We start from the raw sequence: 21,471 nt of genomic DNA on the forward strand, positions 1-21,471 counted from the left end.
CAAAATTTTCTATCATAGACATGTTTGGCACATGTGGGTCACCATGTACAAGAAAATTCGGGTGATTTGGAGGTGGTGGAAAAATTCACCTTTTTTCAAAAACTGACTTAAGTTAGACAAAATGGTCCCTCCGGAATGCCGGCATTTTTTCGACCACCTCCAAATCACCTCAATTTTGGCACACATGATCTCTTCCACAGACAAAACTAGGTTTCCAAGTTTTTGTATTTTTTTGAATTTTTTTGAATTTATAATGCCCTCTAGACTGACTGCTGAAAACATCGGTCTATGCCTCAAGGGGGCATTGTAAAATAATTTTTTTTCAAAATTAGACATGTTTGGCACATGTGGGTCACCATGTACAAGATAATTTGGGACCTGCATGCAAGAGTCGGGGACCTGCATGTGAATAGTGATTCATCAAGGCCTTGACAGCTACTGGCACAGCGGCTGCCGCCCGATTTGCATGCAGCAAAGATGAACGTGCATGGAGGTTTCTCAAAGATTTCCAAGCACACCCCAGTGGGCCCTGCTTATTTTAAAAATACGTCAGTCATTATTGCTCTGTAAATGAAGAATATGCATGACAACCATAGTAAGGGTGAAGAATCATATTCATCCTACAATGAGGACCAACACTTGCTAAAATCACCTCGATGAAGGAATTTAAGCAGGTAAAGGAGCTGGTCGAGGGGCGAGGTGAGACTATTTTTAGTTAGACGATAACAACGCGCGAGATCGTATGCGACGTGGGCCGTCCGGAGCTGCAACCTCGGACGGGCCGGTGTTTGGGTCGATGTAGGAAAACGGCCTGCCATGCATGCATGGCGTTGGTAGTCTCGCCTAAACGATGGACACGCACCGAGACAGCCATGCAGACCGTGGGATCGCACGGGAGATCCGTCTGGCGACCGTGTGTGCGTGCAGAAATACATCACAATAATTATTCTACTCGACAATAACAAGTGCTCCATGCTAGCCCTTATTCTTGTTCGAAATACATCATCATTCTTAAAGTTGGACATCAAATGATACACACAAAAAATGGAAACGAAAGATGTCAAACTAATACAGTAACATGGCAGTACAACCGCACTTCACTAAATTACTGTCATGATGAAATAGAATGTAAAGACCACATCACACAAAGCTGAATGGCACACGACGTTCTCTGGCTCATCGTCGGTTCATGCTGTATGTAGATATCACAGTTCAGCCTCGAGATCCTACACAGAAGAATACAATAAATCACATGGACATCAATTATGAGTAAAACACATGCAAAAAATAAATATGAACATATTTCGTACCTCTAGCAATTTAGCGCATTTACGTCGATTGTGACCTGGTTTCTTGCAATAGCCACAGATATTCTGTGATCTTGACTTCTTTGTCTTTGCCTGCAGCCTTTTCTTCGGTGCACCTCGTCCTGGCACATTAACAGGATATAGAACCTTATCAACTTTCTCCGAGTGCTGCATCAACGGGCCAAACCTAATGCTGTTATGCTGAGCATTAGTTGACTCCTTGATGTCAGCTTGTTCAAAACTTGATTGCTTCCCATGATGTTGTGCTTGCAAAAGCATCTTTAGACGGTGATAGTCCTCATCAGAGTGGCATGCCTTGAAACTTGTGGCGTGACTACAATTCCGCAACTCGCGGTACCTCTGCAGGCTTACCGAATAGTCATACATCTGGTTTTTTCTGGTAGGTGCGTATGCACATTTTGCATTCATAGTCCACCTAGTGGGAACGCAACAACCGGGCAGAATTGTTTGTTTTAAAATCCCCAATATGTAAAAAATGTGGGAACATGGTGTGCCTGCGCATTCCAGCTTACGGCAAGAACAACTCACCCTGTGCAAAAGACCTCCTTGCTCTTCAATGCGCACTCCAAACTTTTTATCCATTCTTTCTTGCTTGGACACAACATAAGTGGAATCTTCTGATCCATCTAGTATCTCTCTGATCTGACATTTGCTGACAGCATCTATGCTCCATAAGACCATCTTAAAGACACTAGGTGTGAAAACTGTTGCGGCGTGTTTCTCAAGCGGTGAAGCATTTTCCTCTGTAAATGGAACGGACTGCAAGGCTTCGACGTCATGGAGAGCTTCGTTAATCCGTCGCGACACAAGACAATGCTCATAGTGTTCTAGCATTTCAAACAACGACATCTTACCCTCAAGATGCGTATGTAGCATAGAGTTCAAGCTCTCACTCCTCTGATTGTTGTTCAATCCTAGGAAACAACGCCCCTCAAGATATGGAGCACACCACAACTTTCTCATCTGATACATCTGATGCAGCCAAGACTCCTCACTGGTTACTTTATTCCGTTGTAAGAATTGTATCCATTTTATCTCATGCTCTTCAATGGAAGAAGTATCATCAATGAAAGATCTGAATTCCTCCTTTACGTCGTCATCATGAAGATGGCGTACAATGTTCTGCTGAATGTGACATATACATAGTCTATGGTTTGAGTCTGGCCAGACCACCCTTATTGCTCTCTGCATTGCAAGGTCCCCATTTGTGATCACAGATATCGGATGCTTCTGTGCCATGCAATCAGAAAAGGTCCGCAACATCCACTCGTATGCCTGGCTTGTTTCATGAGAAATTATACCACAACCAAAAATAACAGTGCTGCGGTGGTGATTCAACCCGACAAACGGCACGAATGGCAGACTGTATTTGTTGGTTCTGTATGTGCTATCGAAAACAATGACGTCTCCGAAAGCCTCGTAGTCAAGTCGCGACTGACTATCAGCCCAGAACAGTCCCTTTAGATGGCCATGCTCGTCTACCAAGTACTTGAAGAAAAAAATCCACATCTCGCTCTCGCCTCGCCATCATGTGCATGATCACCGTATTAGCATCACCGGCACTGATTGTCTCCTGCTTATTAGCATGGCAGAAATTATAAACGTCCCTCTTTATGCATCCAACCTTATCAAATCCACCGTATTGAAAGCACAAAATATCCATAATACGGTATTTGCGGATCCCACATTTTTCCATGTCCGCAATGTCCGCTTTCTGCTCATCGCTAATTCGTCTGTGCGAACGCAGCAGACAAGAAAGATCCCGTGGGGCTAGAGGATGGATGTGCTCATCGATGAAATCCTTGACAAACCATTGACCGGTTTCCTCCTGTCTCGTAATGACCAATTTAGCATTACACCCAACACAAGTTAAACTTCGTGGCCTCCTCTTTCTATCTTCCATCTTTCTTTTCATGTGCTTCTCTTCACGAAACCCTTGATGACTACACACAATTTTCCTTAAAATTATGTATTTGTTGGATCCATCCCACTCAACATAGCTTTTCCTCACACTAAAACCTTTTTCAAGAGCATATTTGTTGTAGAATTCATAGCCTTCAGCCTCACTATCAAACATCTTGCTGACAACATTTAGATACTCGAACATACTCTCATCACTTGCATATGCCATGTCTTCCTGCATATGACATGTGAGGGAAACCAATCATCAACATCTTTCTGTTTATCAATGTTGCAGGTGTAAAATAGCTCATAGGAAAAGACAAGTGCATGGAAAAGACTTTGCTCATTTGACATGTGAGGGAAACCAGTCATCAACGTCCAACAAGTAGTATCTCATCTTCCTTTAAACTATATTTCATGCACTATGCAAACCTAAAGTGATGACGACTTTAATAAACTAAATTAAGTGAACTATGGAACCAGTATCTCATCTTCCTTTAGTATATCTCATCGCAAACGTCAAGTAAGTCACTTTTTTTCTGCGGTACCAAAGGAAGTAAGCAATGCCCTCAACATCTTACTTAAACAAACATGATGCGATTAGCTCAAGAGAAACTATGCCACGATGAAGCTTTCCATTCGTTGTTCTAGTCCGTACCCGGATCTTGTGGGGTTGAGGTTGTACTGCATGCACGGTGAGGGGCGCAACGGCCAAGAGAATGAGCAGAACGCCAAGCCGAATTCATACCTTAAGGATGGTACGCGCGAAGAGATGGGATCGCTCGCCGCGGTCGCCGCCGATTCAGCCGGCGCAGATCCGGCCTTCTTCTTCTTCGGTGATGGCGTGGGGGGCTGGGGTTGGTTGGGTGGAGGACGAGGACGATGAATTTATTCCTCTCGCCGGGCAGGTCGAGGACGGAGAAGGTCAGGAGCGGCAAGCAGCGACGAATAGATCGGAGGAGGATTCTGAACTGGATCGAGTAGACATGGATCTGGTCCTCAGGTGATTGGTTCAAGAAAAGATATTTCCCCCTGGACCATTATGCCCTTATCGCAATTAACATATTAAATTTAATCAATTAAAATTCCCTGCAAGATCTGACGGCTAATAAAAATCAGACGTGATCAGACATGTAAGTACTGCTAAGTACTCCGAGTACTAACCCAATCACCGTAAAACAACTCAATAAAAATATGGTAATTTTCATCGCTCTAGCTCTCTTTTACATTAAAAGTAGAGAAGGGGGTTGAATGATCGATGATGTTTAAAGCGAAATAAAGTTGACTGCATTATTAGCAAGATGACAGGGCAAACTGGAAACACCGACCAAAATCAACAAGCAACTTCATTAGAGAACTGAGTGATCACAACTGATAATTGATGGTGCAAAAGTACTCGAAAAGTAAAGAAACATGTGCGTAACTCTCTGTTCTGATTGTCGTATCAGCGGGTTTATTTTCTTCCCGTTTTCTGAATTTACAATTGTTGCAAGTACAGTCTTTGGCTTGAATTTATGAGGTCAGTTTGGCAAGACACACGCGAAGAGGATTTCTACTGAATTGTGTGATGAAAAGAGTGGGATATGAGGGGGAGTATAAAGTATTGATTCTATATTAGATGGATGAACTAATGTATAGAACAGCTGCTGCACCCTTACTGATTCAAACATTTGAGTAACAAGTAAGAACGGCTGGTCGGATTGTATAGAAGTGGAAGATTCCAGAATTTGGAAAGGGGCAAAAGACCTCACTCATTTGATTCCATGATGGAGCAACCGCTGTTGCACACTTGACCGACAACGTGTGGCGCTGTGTAGGGTTGTGTGCATCACCACTGTTTCTTTTGCCCACGTCTCAGATTGGCAGTTAATAACATGAGCAAATAATAGTTCTGAATATATTTCAAAACAAAGAATCACATACTTAATCACCAAGAACACATCACAAAACCTTTCTTGGAGGCGGAGAGGGAATCACCAAGCACATCACAAAATCTTTCTTGGAGGCGAAGAGGACACATCTCAAATATCTCTAACCTGCCCTTGCCGGAGGAGTGTCGCTGAACAAGGTCCTCACAGTGGTTCTTTCGAGCTTGTCCTCACCACCGGCGATGACCCATGCTCACACTGAGATCGGTCGATGTCCCGGGACGAGGCCATCATCGCCGCCCTGATCGACTGCTGTGCGGCCCAGCTACCCCTGAGTCACCGATGCTATTGACACACACTCCTGCGAGACCACGACACCACGTGTTGGGCCGTCATCGAGGTCATCGTCCAAGAAAGACCTATCCTCCCAGGACAAGGCCGATACTGCCACCACCTCCAAGGGCGCTCTTCCGGTCGCATGACGCCCGCAACCATCCACACGAGCCACCAGCAGTGGAGAGGGCGGGTTGAGGTCAAGGCCTAGATGAGATACACGGCGCATGAGATCCAGTGCAGGGTTGCCGGCTGGGTGGTTCGAGACTCGGGAGAGAGATCTGCGGATGGAGATCGTGGGAGAAGTGGAGGACGTGCGGGGCTTTTTTCTTGTGGTTTTCGCTGCTATAGATCGCGAGGTTTTTCTATCGTCGATTTTTTTCTGCGGACGTGGCCCATCGCACAGATGGTTGTCGTAGAAGGAAGGTGGGGATCGAATGAGGTCGAACCATCACGACGTTCGATCCCCCTTTAATAGTATGGATTTTTCTATCGTCGATTTTTTTCTACGGGCATGGACCATCGCATAGATGGTTGTCGTAGAAGGGAGGTGGGGATCGAACGAGATCGAACCATCACGACGTTCGATCCCCCTTTAATAGTATAGATTTCTTAGCGAAAATAGATAATTAAATTTAGATTGTAGCATTGGAAACCAAACATATAATTTTACTTGGACGGTTTTAGTTGATTAGGCTTTGAAATGCATAATTGCTTAAGATTGAATATAAAACAAACAGAACTCATTGCAACGTACCGGGTATATGTGCTAGCTTTATTTGTTTATTTTACACATACATAATTATTAAAGAAAATACCCATGTAATTGTTTAGGACTCCCTCCGTCACAAATAATTATCGTTGATTTAGTACAATTTTGTATTAAGCACTATAAATCAGCGGCACTTATTTTGGGACGAAAAGAGTATTTTAAATATATTCTTGTATCTGCTAACATTTGTTCAATAGAGATTCACATGATGTTCTACTTTCACATACAATTCTCACTAAATTTAAACACATGAAAATTCTCCTTCCCGTTGCAACACACGTGCATATGTGTTAGTCTCTACTCCTAATGGACGATTTGGTGAATAGTTTGTGTGGTTTATTTTTGCTGGTTTTTTTCGTCATCCTCCCATCTCCGGTTTTTCTTTCGTCTCTCCGCCTCAATCGTAAAAAAAACAGCCTCGAGACTCCCCTCGATCTGTTTCCTCGTTCTATCGTCAAGACTCCCCCAGCCGCTGAGCCCTTCACCGCCTCCGAGATCCGCCGCCGCCGCCGCCCCTCTGATTCTGGCCGACGCCATCCGACTCACGCGCCGGCCGCCACCAGCGCGGCTCACCCTTGTCGCCCCAATTGATGCACATCACCTCCTCGCCGTTCCCTCCCTGCGCGCGCCCCTGTGGCTAACCCTAGCCGCCAACCCATGTGCGGCTGCTGATGACGCCGCTCTGTCGAGCCCCCGTCCCCCGCTCGCCTTCTCCCCCGCCGGTGATGCTCGCCCTCGCTCCCGGTCGCCACGTTGTGGCGCCCTTCGTGGATGCCGTCAGCTCCGAGGAGGCCAGCGTCGCTGTCACGTCGGCCTTGCTGGTCGTGATCCACGAGCTCACATCGCTCAACGGGTCCTCCCTCTCTAGGCTCCGCACTACATGAGGTCATCGACTCCTTCGCCAGCCCCAATTTACGGCCAAGCCCGATTCTGCGGAAAGTTGATGTAAGTGATCTTATTACTGTCATATGCAAGTTATAGGAATTGGGAGAAGTTGTGTTACATTAAAGCTTGTGTTGGAAGAACTGATGATTGGGTCATCGGTCAGCTCGTATTAGATGGGAGGATACCACGGGTGTTAAGCATTCCCCGATTCTGGACACTTGAATGTCAACTTATCTCATCTTGGAGATCTTCTGGCATTCTGAATATGTGCACTGACTGTTATCTGTCTACTGTCTTTTTGATGTGTAATAAATGGATGCGTCCCTAATAAGACACGGCTCTATAGGGCATATTTCTGCAATGATTTGATTTAAGTGATCTTATTACTGTCTTATGCAAGCTAATATTTTTCCGATCAAGGTTGTGTTGGAAGAACTGATGATTGGGTCCTCTGAATATCTCGTGTTATAGAAACAATGATCTTTTCTCAGTCTACTCTAATGCCTGACTATTGGAGGCCTTAAGCTATTCGGTTATTATTATTTTTTGAACTAGGGTTAATGCCTTCACATTTCAAAGTGTTGTGTGTGCATTCGCATAACTACTTGTGTTACGAGTGCAGGATTCAAAGAATTTCTGTTGGGAAATCAAAGGGGGCAATAACTTCAATTGGGAGAAGTCGCTAGAAAATAAGGTTAGAGCGATAACCTTTGTTAAACACATTGGTTGTTAATATTTGGCGGACGTATAGATGACGCCTATGAGGCTATCACCCAATATCATTATTCTTTATCTTGCATAATCAAGAAAAATATTAGATTAAATGGATTGTACAAGATAATTCTGGCTACTTTGGTATGACGATGTTTAAAGGGGTTAGAAGTATAATTGATTCCGTGTTGAAGGATCTTTTCATGCCAAATTTAATAAATTTGTCATGTTTCCATTGATTGCCTATTTGCTCACTCTGTGTAGAATGGTGAACATTTGTAGCATGGTCACCTGGTCATGGTTTGATTATTTTTATCAATGCACATACCTTCAGAAAATGACCCAATGAGGCTAGCTTGTTCTTTCTACTTATGTACCTACACGTGGGATGTTCTGTTAATTTTGTTGTGTAAATAATCATTCTTTGTGTTGATGAGCAATGATAATGACTCCTAAAATTACAAAACTTGCTGAAAGTACGCTTTGGTGCTGCGTCAGTGTATGCGTACTAAGCTGAAAAGAAGATGATTGTATATTTTGCTTTATAGTGCACTGGTTCACGAGATTGATGCTGAGAAGAATCAGTTTGCCCTGCTACACATGAGAATATTATTTTGCTTGAAAATATATTGTTTTCTCGGTGCACATACCTTCAGAAAAGGAGAAGTGCTTGAACGAAGATTCTCCTCCGTCATCTAACCGATGGTCAGATGTTTGTGCTTTTCCATCATGGTTTAGCCTAGGATCAATATTTCTTTTCTACAGCATGTCCTTCTCGGGAAAGTTGTTGTCGATAACTCAATTGATGTGTTCCTTTTTTTTCTTCAAGAAACTCGATATTGACCAGGCAGGAAGGAGGAGGTGGAGGAGGCGAGAAGTAGTGGCGTCACGCTCTCCCCCGATGCTTTCAAGTCATCCGCCCTGCAGTTAACCTCCGAGCAGAGACCCAAGCCCAAGGTAATGCTTGCCTGTTCCATAGTTGTTTTTAGCTTCCTTTTTGGTGTGACCTAACCATATGAGTATGTCACAATCAGGGGGCGATCAATATTTTCAAAGGATGATACTGTGAAGGTTTTCGCATGCAGGTAATTTTTGTGACCTAGCAGGAACCATTAGTATGCAGATGTTGCCTTCTTAATGAACAAGTTTACAAATAGTCGAACGCCATGCTATGTTGTTCATTAATATATTCTTGCAAGTAAACTGGATCTGGTTCTTCATAGTTGCAGATTTTGTAGCTTGCAAGATTAGTAGAAGTTCAAAATAAATTGACTGTAGGTAATGGATCAGAGAAAGTCTATCAATCAAATTAATGTTCAATTGCATGGACAAGAGAAAGTATATTATTAATCACAAATCTAAGAAGATAGTGACCCTTGTATCAGTTTTAGAGAATTAACATAAAAAGATATATTAGTTTCAGATTGAACTATTGGCAAAATAATATTTAAATCTTCTGTACTCCACTGATCTGCGAATTCTACTGTTTTTGTACCACAAGGCATGCTGTAAGTTTTTGTTGTCCAATAGTCTGCTAACTTTACTCGCTATATTCAAGATGTATGTGATGTTTAGTTTGTTTTATTCCCTTCTATATTCATGGATTATCCTATACTGAATGAGGACTAACAGAAACCAATTTGTCAATCTGTTAACCTGATCATAGCAACTGCTTAACTGGAAGTGATCTTTTTGCTCTTCCTGCTAATATAATGCATACATATTTGAGCTGAATTGGTTGTCTTACGTTACATATGGCAGTGCAAATATGATCTTATGTTGTTGTGAACATTTATAAATTTTTCATACCTTGGCTTTCACTAAACCGTTCATCACTATTCATACCAACGAGTGTGTTTAGTATGTTTGTGTTGACTTAGCAACAATGTAGAGGGTTTTCGGGGTCATCTTGTGTCAATGTTGACAAGAAGGTAACCCCCCCCCCCCCATATATGTACGGCAAAGAGAAAACTCTGTTAATTTGGAGCTATGACAGAAGCACATCCACTCAAGCTGCTCGGACCATGTGTACGACTGTTGGGGATCCCTGCGCAATCCCACAGCTGGCATAGATGGACTGCTGTCACAGTGCGCATGCAGATAGACTATGACGACATTTTTGGTAGCGAGGTCTTTGCACACATCATGGCACACTTCCAAATCTGGGCCATCCTCGTGGAGTAAATTTGTTGCAGTTTTTCTAAACGCTTGTTCAAGTCAGCGTCATATTCTTTCTTATGTTTGTTGCTTGCATACAAGGCCTGCCGTGTGGTTTTGAATTTATAATTTTCGAGTCTTAGTAATGTTGAATCCAGTTTAAATACAATATGAATGAACTTTTAGTTTCTCATAGCATGTTGATTTCGTTGGATATTTTTATCTCATGTCATCTTTTTTAATGATGATTTAAGATTGAACAGATAATTATTCGATTAAGTTTTTGTAACAAGAAACTAAGAATTGACCCTGGATAAAGGAAGAAAATGGTCCATATAGAAAGATATAGTAAGCTTCTTCAACGATAAGCCATTCTCTGTACGGGAGATGCACATGTAATTTTTTGTTTCAAACCAGAATATATTATAGAGCCTGAAGTTTGGTGGTCTTTAATTGGTTACTGCTATTTACCCTCTGTTTATCTGGTTTGCATAGGTCTTTTGAGAACCGTCCTTTGACTGCATGGTGTTTTCTTTGTAACAATCCCCATGTGTTTGATAAATGCCTAGCTATATGTTTTATGCAGGTCATTCACGAGAAGCAATAATCTATAAGACTACTCGAGGAGACTGAGAGCATCAACATTTTACATGGATGACCTGAGGGGGAAGACGAGACTCGGAATGGTTTGATGGTAAAAATAGTCGATACTGCCGCTGCATGAGGACGACAAAGGTATATGTGAAATACGATTAGTGTTGAGATACTAATTGAAAGTGCAACTATCCCTATATGGTTTTGATAATTCCTAATAACATATAGCTCATTGAGCTAATGCTATTCTAAGATTAATATTTCAGGAAAAGCTTAATGAATGGCATGTCATGGATGAGGAAAGTGGACCCCTCAAAATATTAAGGACAAAAAGATTGGCTCAAGCTCAAAGCTCAAGACTCTACATTTTATATTTTAGTGATCCAAGATCACATTGAGTCTATAGGAAAAGCCAATACTATCAAGGAGGGATGAGGTGTTGCTTAATGGCTTACTTGCTTCAAAGTGCTTAGTGATATGCTCCAAAACCCTCAACTACCTTCCCACATCCACGTATGACCTAAACCAAAAAGTCAAACTCGGCCCTACCGATTCTTTCTATCCGGCGCTACCAAGTTTCAAATGGCATAGCCACTGCCACAAACCCTAGGCAAATTGGTCTCACCGATAGGGATTTCGGTCACACCGAGATGGGGTTGTAATCTCTGTTCCCTTTCGTAATGTTTCGGTCCTACCGAGATGAGCGATCGGTCCTACCGAGATTACAATGTAAACTCTCTGTTTCTCTTTCGTAACATTTCGGTCCCACCGAAATAAGCGATCGTTCCCACCGAGTTTACCTGACCAACTCTCTGGTTAGCTTATTACCAAAATCGGCCACACTGAGTTTGTGTAATCGGTCACATCGAGATTACGTTATGCCCTAACCCTAACCATATCGGTCCTATCGAGTTGCATCTCAGTCCCACCGAAAATCCTAACGGTCACTAGGTTTGCTAAATCGGTCTGACCGAGTCTTTCACTTCAGTCTCACCGAGATTGGTAAATTGTGTGTAACGGTTAGTTTTTGTGTGGAGGCTATATATACCCCTCCACCCACTCTTCATTCGTGGAGAGAGCCATCAGAGCATACCTACACTTCCAATACACTTTTTCTAAGAGAGAACCACCTACTCATGTGTTGAGGCCAAGATATTCCATTCCTACCATATGAATCTTGATCTCTAGCCTTACCCAAGTTTCTTTCCACTGAAACCCTCTTTCCACCAAATCCATATCTTGTGAGAGAGAGTTGAGTGTTGGGGAGACTATCATTTGAAGCACAAGAGCAAGGGGTTCATCATCAACACACCATTTGTTACTTCTTGGAGAGTGGTGTCTCCTAGATTGGCTAGGTGTCACTTGGGAGCCTCCGACAAAGATTGTGGAGTTGAACCAAGGAGTTTGTAAGGGCAAGGAGATCGCCTACTTCATGAAGATCTACCACTAGTGACGCAAGTCCTTCATGGGCGATGGCCATGATGGGATAGACAAGGTTGCTTCTTTGTGGACCCTTTGTGGGTGGAGCCCTCCGTGGACTCGCGTAACCATTACACTCTGTGGGTTGAAGTTGAAGGAAATATGCCCTAGAGGCAATAATAAAGTTATTATTTATTTCCTTATATCATGATAAATGTTTATTATTCATGCTGGAATTGTATTAACCGGAAACATAATACATGTGTGAATACATAGACAAATAGAGTGTCACTAGTATGCCTCTACTTGACTAGCTCGTTAATCAAAGATGGTTATGTTTCCTAACCATGAACAAAGAGTTGTTATTTGATTAACGAGGTCACATCATTAGTTGAATGATCTGATTGACATGACCCATTCCATTAGCTTAGCACCCGATCGTTTAGTATGTTGCTATTGCTTTCTTCATGACTTATACATGTTCCTATAACTATGAGATTATGCAACTCCCGTTTACCGGAGGAACACTTTGGGTGCTACCAAACGTCACAATGTAACTGGGTGATTATAAAGGAGCATTACAGGTGTCTCCAAAGGTAGATGTTGGGTTGGCGTATTTCGAGATTAGGATTTGTCACTCCGATTGTCGGAGAGGTATCTCTGGGCCCTCTCGGTAATGCACATCACATAAGCCTTGCAAGCATTGCAACTAAGATGTTAGTTGTGAGATGATGTATTACGGAACGAGTAAAGAGACTTGCCGGTAACGAGGTTGAACTAGGTATTGGATACCGACGATCGAATCTCGGGCAAGTAACATACCGATGACAAAGGGAACAACGTATGTTGTTATGCGGTCTGACCGATAAAGATCTTCGTAGAATATGTAGGAACCAATATGGGCATCCAGGTCCTGCTATTGGTTATTGACCGGAGATGTGTCTCGGTCATGTCTACATTGTTCTCGAACCGTAGGGTCCGCACGCTTAACGTTACGATGACAGTTATTATGAGTTTATGCATTTTGATGTACCGAAGGTTGTTTGGAGTCCTGGATGTGATCACGGACATGCCGAGGAGTCTCTAAATGGTCGAGACATAAAGATTGATATATTGGAAGCCTATATTTGGATATCGGAAGTGTTCCGGGTGAAATCGAGATTTTACCGGAGTACCGGGAGGTTACCGGAACCCCTCGGGAGCCATATGGGCCTTAGTGGGCTTTAGTGGAAAGGAGAAGGGGGCAGCCCAAGGTGGGCTGCGCGCCTCCCCCCTCCCCCTAGTCCTATTAGGACAAGGATAGGTGGCCGGCCCCCTCTCTCTCTCTTTCCCCCTCGGGGAATCCTAGTCCAACTAGGATTGGGGGGGGGGAGTCCTACTCCCGGTAGGAGTAGGACTCCTCCTGCGCCCTCCTCCTGGCCGGCGGCCCCCTCCCCCTTGGCTCCTTTATATACGGAGGCAGGGGGCACCCCTAGACACACAAGTTGATCCTTTGAGATCGTTCCTTAGCCGTGTGCGGTGCCCCATGCCACCATATTCCACCTCGATCATATTGTAGTGGTGCTTAGGCGAAGCCCTGCGACAGTAGAACATCAAGATCGTCACCACGCCGTCGTGCTGACGGAACTCCTCCCCGACGCTTTGCTGGATTGGAGCCCGGGGATTGTCATCGAGCTGTACGTGTGCCAAGAACTCGGAGGTGCCGGAGTAACGGTGCTTGGATCGGTCGGATCGGGAAGACGTACGACTACTTCCTCTACGTTGTGTGATCGCTTCCGCAGTTGGTCTGCGTAGGTACGTAGACAACACTCTCCCCTCTCGTTGCTGTGCATCACCATGATCTTGCGTGTGCGTAGGAATTTTTTTGAAATTACTACGTTCCCCAATAGTGGCATCCGAGCCTAGGTTTTATGGTTTGATGTTATTTGCACGAGTAGAACACAAGTGAGTTGTGGGCGATATAAGTCATACTGCCTACCAGCATGTCATACTTTGGTTCGACGGTATTGTTGTACGAGACGACCCGGACCAACATTACGCGTACGCTTACGCGAGACCGGTTTCCCCGACGTGCTTTGCACACAGGTGGCTTGCGGGCGACTGTCTCTCCAACTTAGTTGAACCAAGTGTGGCTACGCCCGGTCCTTGCGAAGGTTAAAATGGAGTCTATTTGACAAACTATCGTTGTGGTTTTGATGCGTAGGTGAGATTGGTTCTTGCTTAAGCCCGTAGCAGCCATGTAAAACTTGCAACAACAAAGTAGAAGACGTCTAACTTGTTTTTGCAGGGCATGTTGTGATGTGATATGGTCAAGGCATGATGCTAAATTTTATTGTATGAGATGATCATGTTTTGTAACCGAGTTATCGGCAACTGGCAGGAGCCATATGGTTGTCGTTTTATTGTATGCAATGCAATCACGATGTAATGCTTTATTTTATTACTAAGCGGTAGTGATAGTCGTGGAAGCATAAGATTGGCGAGACGAAAATGATGCCACGATGAAGATCAAGGTGTCGCGTCGGTGACGATGGTGATCACGACGGTGCTTCGGAGATGGAGATCACAAGCACAAGATGATGATGGCCATATCATATCACTTATATTGATTGCATGTGATGTTTATCTTTTTATGCATCTTATCTTGCTTTGATTGACGGTAGCATTATAACATGATCTCTCACTAAATTATCAAGAAGTGTTCTCCCTGAGTATGCACCGTTGCGAAAGTTCTTCGTGCTGAGACACCACGTGATGATCGGGTGTGATAGGCTCTACGTTCAAATACAACGGGTGCAAAACAGTTGCACACGCGGAATACTCAGGTTATACTTGACGAGCCAAGCATATACAGATATGGCCTCGGAACACGGAGACCGAAAGGTCGAGCATGAATCATATAGTAGATATGATCAACATAATGATGTTCACCGATGAAACTACTCCATCTCACGTGATGATCGGACATGGTTTAGTTGATTTGGATCACGTAATCACTTAGAGGATTAGAGGGATGTCTATCTAAGTGGGAGTTCTTAAGTAATACGATTAATTGAACTTAAATTTATCATGAACTTAGTACCTGATAGTATCTTGCTTGTTTATGTTGATTGTAGATAGATGGCTCGTGCTGTTGTTCCGTTGAATTTTAATGCGTTCCTTGAGAAAGCAAAGTTGAAAGATGATGGTAGCAATTACACTGACCGGGTCCGTAACTTGAGGATTATCCTCATTGCTGCACAGAAGAATTATGTCCTGGAAGCACCGCTGGGTGCCAGGCCTGCTGCTGGAGCAACACAAGATGTTATGAACGTGTGGCAGAGCAAAGCTGATGATTACTCGATAGTTCAGTGTGCCATGCTTTACGGCTTAGAATCGGGACTTCAACGACGTTTTGAACGTCATGGAGCATATGAGATGTTTCAGGAGTTGAAGTTAATATTTCAAGCAAATGCCCGGATTGAAAGATATGAAGTCTCCAATAAGTTCTATAGCTGCAAGATGGAGGAGAATAGTTCTGTCAGTGAGCATATACTCAAAATGTCTGGGTATAATAATCACTTGATTCAGATGGGAGTTAATCTTCCAGATGATTGCGTCATTGACAGAATTCTCCAATCACTGCCACCAAGCTACAAGAGCTTCGTGATGAACTATAATATGCAAGGGATGAACAAGACTATTCCCGAGCTCTTCACAATGCTGAAAGCTGCGGAGGTAGAAATCAAGAAGGAGCATCAAGTGTTGATGGTCAACAAGACCACTAGTTTCAAGAAAAAGGCAAAGGGAAGAAGAAGGGGAACTTCAAGAAGAACGGCAAGCAAGTTGCTGCTCAAGAGAAGAAACCCAAGTCTGGACCTAAGCCTGAAACTGAGTGCTTCTACTGCAAGCAGACTGGTCACTGGAAGCGGAACTGCCCCAAGTATTTGGCGGATAAGAAGGATGGCAAGGTGAACAAAGGTATATGTGATATACATGTTATTGATGTATACCTTACTAATGCTCGCAGTAGCACCTGGGTATTTGATACTGGTTCTGTTGCTAATATTTGCAACTCGAAACAGGGGCTACGAATTAAGCGAAGATTGGCTAAGGACGAGGTGACGATGCGCGTGGGAAACGGTTCCAAAGTCGATGTCATCACAATTGGCACGCTACCTCTATATCTACCTTCGGGATTAATATTAGACCTAAATAATTGTTATTTGGTGCCAGCGTTGAGCATGAACATTATATCTGGATCTTGTTTAATGCGAGACGGTTATTCATTTAAATCAGAGAATAATGGTTGTTATATTCATTTAAATCAGAGAATAATGGTTGCATCATGAAATTGGTGATGGAGGATGGTTGATGATGACGACGGCGACGAATCCTCCTCTCCGGAGCCCCGAACGGACTCCAGATCAGCCCTCCCGAGAGGTTTTAGGGCTTGGCGGCGGCTCTGTATCGTAAAACGCGATGATTTCTTCTTTTCTATTTTCTTATCTCCGAAAGAAAATATATAGAGTTGGAGTTGGCGTCGGAGGGTTTCCAGGGGGCCCACGAGGTAGGGGTGCGCGCCCTAGGGGGGGCGCCCCCCACCCTCGTGAGAAGGGTGTGGGCCCCCTGGTCTTCATCTTTGGCGAGGATTTTTTATTGTTTTTTCTAAGATGTTCCGTGGAGTTTCTGGTCATTCCGAGAATATTTGTTTTCTGCACATAAAACAACACCATGGCAATTTTGCTGAAAACAACGTTAGTCTGGGTTAGTTCCATTCAAATCATACAAGTTAGAGTCCAAAACAAGGGCAAAAGTGTTTGGAAAAGTAGATACGACGGAGACGTATCAACTCCCCCAAGTTTAAACCCTTGCTTGTCCTCAAGCAATTCAGTTGACAAACTAAAAGAAAGAAAGAAAAAACTTTTACAAACTCTGTTTGCTCTTGTTGTTGTAACTATGTCAAGCCAGCATTCAAGTTTTCAGCATAGATCATAACTAACCACATTTGCAATAATTCTCAGGTCTCATAATTACTCATATCAATAGCATAATCAACTAGCAAGTCATAATAATAAATCTCGGATGACAACACTTTCTCAAAACAATCATAATATGATATAACAAGATGGTATCTCACTAGCCCTTTCCGAGACCGCAAAACATAAATGCAGAGCACTTTAAAGATCAAGGACTGACTAGACATTGTAATTCATGGTAAAAGAGATCCAATCATAGTCACACCCAACATAAATTGATAGTGATGAATGCAAATGACAGTTGTGCTCTCCGGCTAGTGCTTTTTAATAAGAGGGTGATGAATCAACATAAAAGTAAATGGATAGGCCCTTCGCGGAGGGAAGCAGGGATTTGTAGAGGTGCCAGAGCTCGGTTTTGCAATAGAGATAAATTGTATTTTGAGCGGTATACTTTCATTGTCAACATAACAACCGAGAGATGGCGATATCTTCCATGCTACACACATTATAGGCGGTTCCCAAGCAGAATGGTAAAGTTTATACTCCCCCTCCACCAACAAACATCAATCCATGGCTTGCTCGAAACAACGAGTGCCTCCAACATACATCAGGTCCCAGGGGGAGTTTTGTTTGCAATTAATTTTGATTTAGTTTGCATAAAGCATGGGACTGGGCATCCCGGTGACCAGCCATTTTCTCGTGAGTGAGGAGCGGAGTCCACTCCTCTTGAGAATAACCCGCCTAACACAGAAGATAAGGATAGCCTTGGTTGATACATGAGCTATTCAAGCATGCAAAACAGAATGTTTATTTGAAGGTTTAGAGTTTGGCACATACAAATTTACTTGGAACGGCAGGTAGATACCGCATATAGGAAGGTATAGTGGACTCATCTGGAATAATTTTGGGGTTTAAGGGATTAGATGCACAAGCAGTATTCCCGCTTAGTACAAGTGAAGGCTAGCAAAAGACTGGGAAGCGAGCAATTAGAGAGCGACAACAGGCATGCACATGCATTAAAATTAATAAACATTAGATGCAAGCATGAGTAGAATATAATCCACCATGAACATAAATATCGTGAAGGCTATGTTGATTTGTTTCAACTACATGCGTGAACACGTGCCAAGTCAAGTCACTTAAATCATTCAAAGGAGGATACCACCTCATCATACCACATCATAACCATCTCAATAGCATGTTGGCACACAAGGTAAATCATTATAACTCATAGCTAATCAAGCATGGCACAAGCAACTACGATCTCTAATTTTCATTGCAAACATGTTTATTCATAATAAGCTGAATCAAGAACGAAGGACTCATCATATTTACAAAAACAAAAGAGGTCGAGTTCATACGAGATTTTCTCATCTCAGTCAGTCCATCATATATCATCATAATTGCCTTTCACTTGCACGACCGAACGGTGTGAATAATAATAAGAGTGTACGTGCATTGGACTAAGCTGGAATCTGCGAGCATTCAATAAACAAAAGAAGACAAGGCAATATGGGCTCTTTGGTTAATTCAACAATAATGCATATAAGAGCCACTTCAACAATTTAATTATGGTCTGCTCCTACTGACCCCCAAATAAAAGGAATAAAACTATTTACACGGGAAAGCTCCCAACAAGCAAAAGAAGAACGGGAAATATTTTTGGATTTTCTTTTTAATTATTACTACTACAGCAGAAAAATAAACTACTACTATTTGTTTTCTTAAGGTTTAACAAACACACAAGAAGAAAGCATAAAAGGAAATAAAGTAGCATGGATATTACAGTGAAAAAGTATGAGCACCGACATCTAGCAATGAGTGTGTGTGAACATAAATGTAATGTCGGTGGGAAATACGTACTCCCCCAAGCTTAGGATTTTGGCCTAAGTTGGTCTATGGCCACGGCTGGCCTGGCGGATATCCATAATAATAGTTGTTGGGGTCGTACTGTGATCAGGAAGAATAGTTGGGATCATACTGATGTGCAGCAGTTATCGCCTGCTGAGCTGCAGCGTGAAGTCGAGCTGCCTCCGCTCTCCTCTCGTACTCTTCTGCCTCCTCTCTAGTAATAACATATCTTCTTTTTGTCTGTGAATCAAAGAAGGCAGGAGCAGGGAGAGTAATATGGAAAACACGTCGTTCATCAAAAATTAAACGATATAAGAGAGGTGATTCAGGCCTCTCGACAAACTGGTGCGTGATACGTCTCCAACGTATCTATAATTTTTGATTGCTCCATGCTATATTATCTACTGTTTTGGACTATATTGGGCTTTATTTTCCACTTTTATATTATTTTTGGGACTAACCTATTAACCGGAGGCCCAGCCCAGAATTGCTGTTTTTTTGCCTATTTCAGTGTTTCGAAGAAACAAAATATCAAACGGAGTCCAAACAGAAAAATCCTTTTTGGAACGTGATTTTCTTCTCGGATAAGACCCAGGAGACTTGGACCCTACTCCAAGAAGTACCGGAGGTGGTCACGAGGGTAGGGGGGCGCGCCCCCTACAGGGCACGCCCCCTGCCTCGTGGGCCCCTCGGTGCTCCACCGACGTACTCCTTCCTCCTATATATACCCACGTACCCCCAAACGATCAGAATAGGAGCCAAAAACCTAATTCCACTGCCGCAAATTTCTGTATCCACGAGATCCCATCTTGGGGCCTGTTCCGGAGCTCCGCCGGAGAGGGCCGTCATCACGGAGGGCTTCTACATCATCATAGCCCCTCCGATGAAGTGTGAGTAGTTTACCTCAGACCTTCGGGTCCATAGTTAGTAGATAGATGGCTTCTTCTCTCTTTTTGGATCTCAATACTATGTTCTCCCCCTCTCTTGTGGAGATCTATTCGATGTAATCTTCTTCTTTTGCGGTGTGTTTGTTGAGACCGATGAATTGTGGGTTTATGATCAAGTCTATCTATGAACAATATTTGAATATTCTCTGAATTCTTTTATGTATGATTGGTTATCTTTGCAAGTCTCTTCGAATTATCCGTTTGGTTTGGCCAACTAGATTGGTAGTTCTTGCCATGGGAGAAGTGCTTAGCTTTGGGTTCGATCTTGCGGTGTTCTTTCCCAGTGACACAAGGGGCAGCAAGGCACGTATTGTATCGTTGCCATCGAGGATAACAATATGGGGTTTATTTCATATTGCATGAATTTATCTCTCTACATCATGTCATCTTGCTTAAAGCGTTACTCTGTTTTTAACTTAATACTCTAGATGCATGCTGGATAGCGGTCGATGAGTGGAGTAATAGAAGTAGATGCAGAATCGTTTCGATCTACTTGTCACGGACGTGATGCCTATATACATGATCATGTCTAGATATTCTCATAACTATGCTCAATTCTGTCAATTGCTCAACAGTAATTTGTTCACCCACCGTAGAAAACTTATGCTCTTGAGAGAAGCCACTAGTGAAACCTATGGCCCCTGGGTCTATTCTCATCATATCAATCTCCATCACTTTAATCTTGCTTTGTTTTTACTTTGCCTTTACTTTTCACTTTGCATCTTTATATCAAAAATATCAAAAATATTATCTATCGGATCTCACTTCCATAAGTGACCGTGAAGGGATTGACAACCCCTAATCGCGTTGGTTGCGTTGAGCTCTTTGTGTTGTGTAGGTACGAGGGATTTGCGCGTGGCCTCCTACTGGATTGATACCTTGGTTCTCAAAAACTGAAGGAAATACTTACGCTACTCTGCTGCATCATCCTTTCCTCTTCAGGGAAAACCAACGCAAGCTCAAGAGGTAGCAAGAAGAATTTCTGGCGCCGTTGCCGGGGAGTCTACGCAAAAAGTCAACATACCAAGTACTCATCACAATCCCTATCTCCCGCATTACATTAGTTGCCATTTGCCTCTCGTTTTCCTCTCCCCCACTTCACCCTTGCCGTTTTATTCGCCCTCTCTTTCTCCTTCCCCTTCTCCTTCTCCGTTTGCCTTTTTCTCGCTTGCCTTTTGTTTGCTCGTGTGTTGGATTGCTTGTTTGTCGCGATGGCTCAAGATACTACCAAACTGTGTGACTTCACCAATACCAACAATAATGATTTTCTTAGCACTCCGATTGCTCCTCTTGCCAATACTGAATCTTGTGAAATCAATACTGCGTTGTTGAATCTTGTTATGAAAGATCAATTCGCCGGCCTTCCTAGTGAAGATGCCGCTACTCATCTGAATAGGTTCGTTGATTTATGTGATATGCAAAAGAAAAAAGATGTCGATAATGATGTCGTTAAATTAAAGCTATTTCCTTTTTCACTTAGAGATCATGCTAAAGCTTGGTTTTCGTCTTTGCCTAAAAATAGTATTGATTCTTGGAACAAGTGCAAAGATGCTTTTATCTCTAAGTATTTTCCTCCCGCTAAGATCATCTCTCTTAGAAACGATATTATGAATTTTAAGCAACTTGATCATGAACATGTTGCACAAGCTTGGGAGAGAATGAAATTAATGATACGTAATTGCCCTACTCATGGTTTAAACTTGTGGATGATTATACAAAATTTTTATGCCGGATTGAATTTTGCTT

This window comes from Triticum dicoccoides, chromosome 7A (assembly GCF_002162155.2).
Source record: "Triticum dicoccoides isolate Atlit2015 ecotype Zavitan chromosome 7A, WEW_v2.0, whole genome shotgun sequence".
In the NCBI taxonomy this organism is placed as follows: Eukaryota; Viridiplantae; Streptophyta; class Magnoliopsida; order Poales; family Poaceae; genus Triticum; species Triticum dicoccoides.